General features: G+C 45.7%; 1 long non-coding RNA gene and 1 other non-coding gene across 2 annotated transcripts in view; both read left to right on the top strand.

Annotated features, from left to right (window-relative positions):
• Positions 1 to 3,927: 3,927 nt before the first annotated feature.
• LOC140581258 (uncharacterized) overlaps positions 3,928 to 6,270 on the top strand; it is a 34,017-nt gene continuing 31,674 nt past the window's right edge. The window contains exon 1 of the long non-coding RNA XR_011984319.1: positions 3,928 to 4,071. This is a non-coding gene — a long non-coding RNA (uncharacterized lncRNA). The remainder of the gene's footprint in view (positions 4,072 to 6,270) is intronic.
• On the top strand, positions 5,995 to 6,185 carry LOC140581386 (U2 spliceosomal RNA). The gene has a single exon (XR_011984468.1). It is a non-coding gene; the product is annotated as a U2 spliceosomal RNA (small nuclear RNA).

Raw genomic sequence — 6,270 nt, 5'->3', positions numbered from 1 at the left:
TGCAGCAAAGCATTTGTGAAGCCACAACACGCACAACCTTGAGGCGGATGGGCTACAACAGCAGAAGACCCCACCGGGTACCACTCATCTCCACTACAAATAGGAAAAAGAGGCTACAATTTGCACAAGCTCACCAAAATTGGACAGTTGAAGACTGGAAAAATGTTGCCTGGTCTGATGAGTCTCGATTTCTGTTGAGACATTCAGAATTTGGCGTAAACAGAATGAGAACATGGATCCATCATGCCTTGTTACCACTGTGCAGGCTGGTGGTGGTGGTGTAATGGTGTGGGGGATGTTTTTTTGGCACACTTTAGGCCCCTTAGTGCCAACTGGGCATCGTTTAAATGCCACGGCCTACCTGAGCATTGTTTCTGACCATGTCCATCCCTTTATGATCACCATGTACCCATCCTCTGATGGCTACTTCCAGCAGGATAATGCACCATGTCACAAAGCTCGAATCATTTCAAATTGGTTTCTTGAACATGACAATGAGTTCACTGTACTAAAATGGCCCCCACAGTCACCAGATCTCAACCCAATAGAGCATCTTTGGGATGTGGTGGAACAGGAGCTTCGTGCCCTGGATGTGCATCCCACAAATCTCCATCAGCTGCAAGATGCTATCCTATCAATATGGGCCAACATTTCTAAAGAATGCTTTCAGCACCTTGTTGAATCAATGCTACGTAGAATTAAGGCAGTTCTGAAGGCGAAAGGGGGTCAAACACCGTATTAGTATGGTGTTCCTAATAATCCTTTAGGTGAGTGTATATACTGTATATGGACAGGCATGCAATGGAGCGACAGGCATTGACAAGGGATGGCAGCTTAGCTACCATTCTCCTGTCATTCACAACCTCCACCGGGTCCAGTGGGCATCCTAGAATAGAGCTGGCCTTCCGGATCAGCCTGTTCAGTCTCTTTCTGTCCCCGGCAGAGATTCTGCTGCCCCGGCAGATCACACTGTAAAAGATGGCTGATGCCACTACAGAGTCAAAAAAGGTCCTTAGGAGCGGCCCCTGCACTCCAAAAGACCTAAGCCTCCGCAGCAGGTACAGCCTGCTCTGACCTTTTTTGTAGAGTGCATTTGTGTTATGAGTCCAGTACAGTTTATTGTTCAGATAAACGCCAAGGTACCATTGGCAGTGGCTAAAGGGGCTGGATGTGTGCTGGATGCCGTGGTTGGGGGGGAGAGGAGCAGTGAGCAGAGAGTGTGGAAGCAGTGGAGGTGTGAAGTGTCTGAGGTGGAACAGAGGTGGGGGTGGGGGTGTCTTCTCAGGCTTCACAGGTAAATGGTGTGTTTGCACAACAAAAGCAAGAGAACAATGACGCTGAAGGGGTCCGCAGAGGTGTTAGCTCTACGGATTTTACGCAAATTTGCATAGGTTTAGGGTTCCTAGTGTCAAAAGTTTACATTTAGGTTGACAGTATAAGCGACATGTTCTACTACATTATTAATTTATACTTAGCTATGTTTTATTCACTATAACTGTTTATTTAGCTTGGTAGCAACATGTTTGCTTAACCGGCATGATTTTAATAATCGCTACCTTGATAAATCGATAGTAAATCGCGTAGCCCACCCCAGCGACGGCTGTACATTTTTCATTCTCCTCCCTTTCCAAAGCCCTGGCCCAAAACAAGGAGGCCGCAGCCGATTGCTCGTGCAGGCCCCTCAGCTTAGCTTAACTGTTTGTAATTAAATTGATTTAAGTTTTTAAAATTCCAAACATAACCGTCTACTGACATTCAGCGCAGTTGACAGAAGAAACTATATTTATTGTATTTAGCAGACTAAAGGTCCAAACATTACATAAACACATACAAAACATATTCCATTCATATACACACAACACCTTTGTACCGTAAAAAGAAAAACTATGTGTAAACAAAAACTTATGCATTTAAGATAAATAAAGAAAAGCCACAACACGCACAACCTTGAGGCGGATGGGCTACAACAGCAGAAGACCCCACCGGGTACCACTCATCTCCACTACAAATAGGAAAAAGAGGCTACAATTTGCACAAGCTCACCAAAATTGGACAGTTGAAGACTGGAAAAATGTTGCCTGGTCTGATGAGTCTCGATTTCTGTTGAGACATTCAGAATTTGGCGTAAACAGAATGAGAACATGGATCCATCATGCCTTGTTACCACTGTGCAGGCTGGTGGTGGTGGTGTAATGGTGTGGGGGATGTTTTTTTGGCACACTTTAGGCCCCTTAGTGCCAACTGGGCATCGTTTAAATGCCACGGCCTACCTGAGCATTGTTTCTGACCATGTCCATCCCTTTATGATCACCATGTACCCATCCTCTGATGGCTACTTCCAGCAGGATAATGCACCATGTCACAAAGCTCGAATCATTTCAAATTGGTTTCTTGAACATGACAATGAGTTCACTGTACTAAAATGGCCCCCACAGTCACCAGATCTCAACCCAATAGAGCATCTTTGGGATGTGGTGGAACAGGAGCTTCGTGCCCTGGATGTGCATCCCACAAATCTCCATCAGCTGCAAGATGCTATCCTATCAATATGGGCCAACATTTCTAAAGAATGCTTTCAGCACCTTGTTGAATCAATGCTACGTAGAATTAAGGCAGTTCTGAAGGCGAAAGGGGGTCAAACACCGTATTAGTATGGTGTTCCTAATAATCCTTTAGGTGAGTGTATATACTGTATATGGACAGGCATGCAATGGAGCGACAGGCATTGACAAGGGATGGCAGCTTAGCTACCATTCTCCTGTCATTCACAACCTCCACCGGGTCCAGTGGGCATCCTAGAATAGAGCTGGCCTTCCGGATCAGCCTGTTCAGTCTCTTTCTGTCCCCGGCAGAGATTCTGCTGCCCCGGCAGATCACACTGTAAAAGATGGCTGATGCCACTACAGAGTCAAAAAAGGTCCTTAGGAGCGGCCCCTGCACTCCAAAAGACCTAAGCCTCCGCAGCAGGTACAGCCTGCTCTGACCTTTTTTGTAGAGTGCATTTGTGTTATGAGTCCAGTACAGTTTATTGTTCAGATAAACGCCAAGGTACCATTGGCAGTGGCTAAAGGGGCTGGATGTGTGCTGGATGCCGTGGTTGGGGGGGAGAGGAGCAGTGAGCAGAGAGTGTGGAAGCAGTGGAGGTGTGAAGTGTCTGAGGTGGAACAGAGGTGGGGGTGGGGGTGTCTTCTCAGGCTTCACAGGTAAATGGTGTGTTTGCACAACAAAAGCAAGAGAACAATGACGCTGAAGGGGTCCGCAGAGGTGTTAGCTCTACGGATTTTACGCAAATTTGCATAGGTTTAGGGTTCCTAGTGTCAAAAGTTTACATTTAGGTTGACAGTATAAGCGACATGTTCTACTACATTATTAATTTATACTTAGCTATGTTTTATTCACTATAACTGTTTATTTAGCTTGGTAGCAACATGTTTGCTTAACCGGCATGATTTTAATAATCGCTACCTTGATAAATCGATAGTAAATCGCGTAGCCCACCCCAGCGACGGCTGTACATTTTTCATTCTCCTCCCTTTCCAAAGCCCTGGCCCAAAACAAGGAGGCCGCAGCCGATTGCTCGTGCAGGCCCCTCAGCTTAGCTTAACTGTTTGTAATTAAATTGATTTAAGTTTTTAAAATTCCAAACATAACCGTCTACTGACATTCAGCGCAGTTGACAGAAGAAACTATATTTATTGTATTTAGCAGACTAAAGGTCCAAACATTACATAAACACATACAAAACATATTCCATTCATATACACACAACACCTTTGTACCGTAAAAAGAAAAACTATGTGTAAACAAAAACTTATGCATTTAAGATAAATAAAGAAAAAACTAGTCCTCGGTAGGATATTTAGCAAAAAACGGTTTCAGACTGCTTTAGACTCATTTGTGTCTTTTGTAAGATCGATTAATTTGGCGAACAGCAGTTGGATGAGTCCATGTCTTCTGATCGCCTCAGTCAGTCACGCTGAAATGCGAAACGCCCACAGGTGCCAGAAGGTTACACTGGACCGCGGACGCTGTCGGGTGCGCGCCGGTGTCTGCATGGCCATTTCGAGAGAGGTAAGATTTTAGGAGCCTTTTTGTTCGTTGAGATGTTTTCTTCAAGCGATAAAAAAATGTGTCGTCGAGCTGTTTCTTGTTGCATTTCTTGATAGGATGCAAACTTGAAATCCACAGAATGACAAACTGCGCAAACCAAATGTACTGGAACCTCACCCAAGATTTATATGTCACATGCACGGTTACAGAGATACAACTAGCAGCGAAATGTAAATCTGATTACTCCCTAGGCAATTAAATAAAGACAAATAAAAAAGAAATGGTTAAAAGTGGGAAGGGGTGGAAAATGGATAATAGGCCTAAGTCAAATGAATTTCCCAAACCAAACGGTTCGGTAGCCAGATAAGTTTGTTTGGAAATTATAGCTGTATGGAAAAACTAAAAGTCGCAAGTGTTTCCTACTTTTAGCTTGGCAATTAAATTAGAAGCTAATTGGTGCAAACAAACGATAGCGGCCTTGTCGGCGAAGCGCAGCCTGTGGGCCTCGTGCGACGCCGACCGCGAAAGTGACTCGCTATAAATCTGCACATTCCTGACAAAGATCTTAGGTGAGCAGCTGGACTGGTGTTGTGTTTTTTAAATTTTAAATGTTAACTCTCATGGTCACAAGGTGCATTTTAGCAATAAAAATATCAGTTCGACAGCAGGCATCTTTCCGTTGGCCCCGTGGCGATTAGATACCGGGAGAGTGAAACGTGTCGTCCTTCGGCCATATTGTTAGAGCGGTTGTAAGTTGACAAACTGCGTGTTTATTTGTAATGATGTAAAAAACAAACAAACATGCATTTGGATAGATAGCGGTTTATTAACCGTATCTGCGTCGTCTTCTAGGTGTGTTTGGTGGCCAGCTACCGGCCTGTAGCGTGGTCTAACAGAAGCTCGATTCATTGGGTTAACATGTGGAAGTGTGTAACGTTTTTGGGGTGTTTTGAAGAAGCACCAGTTGAACGTTTCCTTCTGTTGCACGGGTAGTTATCCGAAGTAGAAGGGCGTAGATTTGGGTATGGACGGTTGTAATGTCGTGTGTTTCCAGGGTCATTGGGCTGATTAGGTGCCTACCAACGTTGAAAGCAAACCTTCGCCCTTGCAGGTAAACTGTGAGATGATGAATGTGAAAGGGCCACGTAATCGATCGGCATTAGCAATACGCGCGTCTGCATAGAGTGAGCGTGACAGTCGCTCGAGCAGCCTGCGTGCCGGCGAAGGCGCGAGAGTCGGCGGTCCTGCGCGTGCATGTAGTGAGTTTGGCTGCGGCGGTCGGCCACCTCCGGCACTGTGAGGAAATCCCCACGCAGTGGGAAGAAGTGTGTTTTTCTCTGCAGTGAACGGAGAGGGACAGCGGGAACTGAAGGTCATAGAGTTGATAACTTTCACGGGGCGCAGATCCTCACCCTCGGCGAGGTCTGTCACATTGCAGCCACAGCCTCGTTCTCCTGTTCGCCAAAGAGACGCAGTAGCAATATTTCAAGGCAAGGCAGCGGCCAGCTTTCTATCCCATAGACAGGGTTGTCAACCTTGGTCTACTGGCTGGCGTGAGATTTAAATTCGAGACAAGCCTGCACACGCATTTACGTGTATGTTACGTGTCTACGTAGGGACAGCCACTGGATAAGCTAAAAACAGCTTTAAGAGCGTTTAAGGTTGCGGAGTATTCGGAGTTAGCTGCCAAATGATGACGTTTGGTGGCTAGAGTGAGAGAGTGCTTATGAAACCGCGTTGCATTCTGGGATACGCGTGCTCCGGATCGGGGTGCCTTTTCGATAAGGCCGGCTTGTCTATTTGAATATTTGAGTTTTGTGTAAACGAGCGCATTTGGAGCTGGGTTTGGTGTTTCTGTCACTCCGTAATGCTGGTACACAACACTCCCGTCAAGGGGCTTTTTTTGTCGGACGTTCATCTGAGTCTATTCGAGAGGCGACGGGTATCGCTTCTCGGCCTTTTGGCTAAGATCAAGTGTAGTATCTGTTCTTATCAGTTTAATATCTGATACGTCCCCTATCTGGGGACCATATATTAAATTGATTTTTGGAACAGGGAGATGGAATAGGGGCTTGCTCCGTCCACTCCACGCATCGACCTGGTATTGCAGTATCTCCAGGAACGGTGCACCCCCTACCGGGGAAACTTGTGGTTGAAAAGTAGATTGTGGAAGGAGGAATGTGTGTTTGCTGCTTGCTGTGCTGCTTGTTTGTAGTGATT

This window comes from Paramormyrops kingsleyae, chromosome 20 (genome assembly GCF_048594095.1).
Source record: "Paramormyrops kingsleyae isolate MSU_618 chromosome 20, PKINGS_0.4, whole genome shotgun sequence".
Taxonomy (NCBI): Eukaryota; Metazoa; Chordata; class Actinopteri; order Osteoglossiformes; family Mormyridae; genus Paramormyrops; species Paramormyrops kingsleyae.
This window is presented reverse-complemented; position numbering and strand designations above follow the sequence as displayed.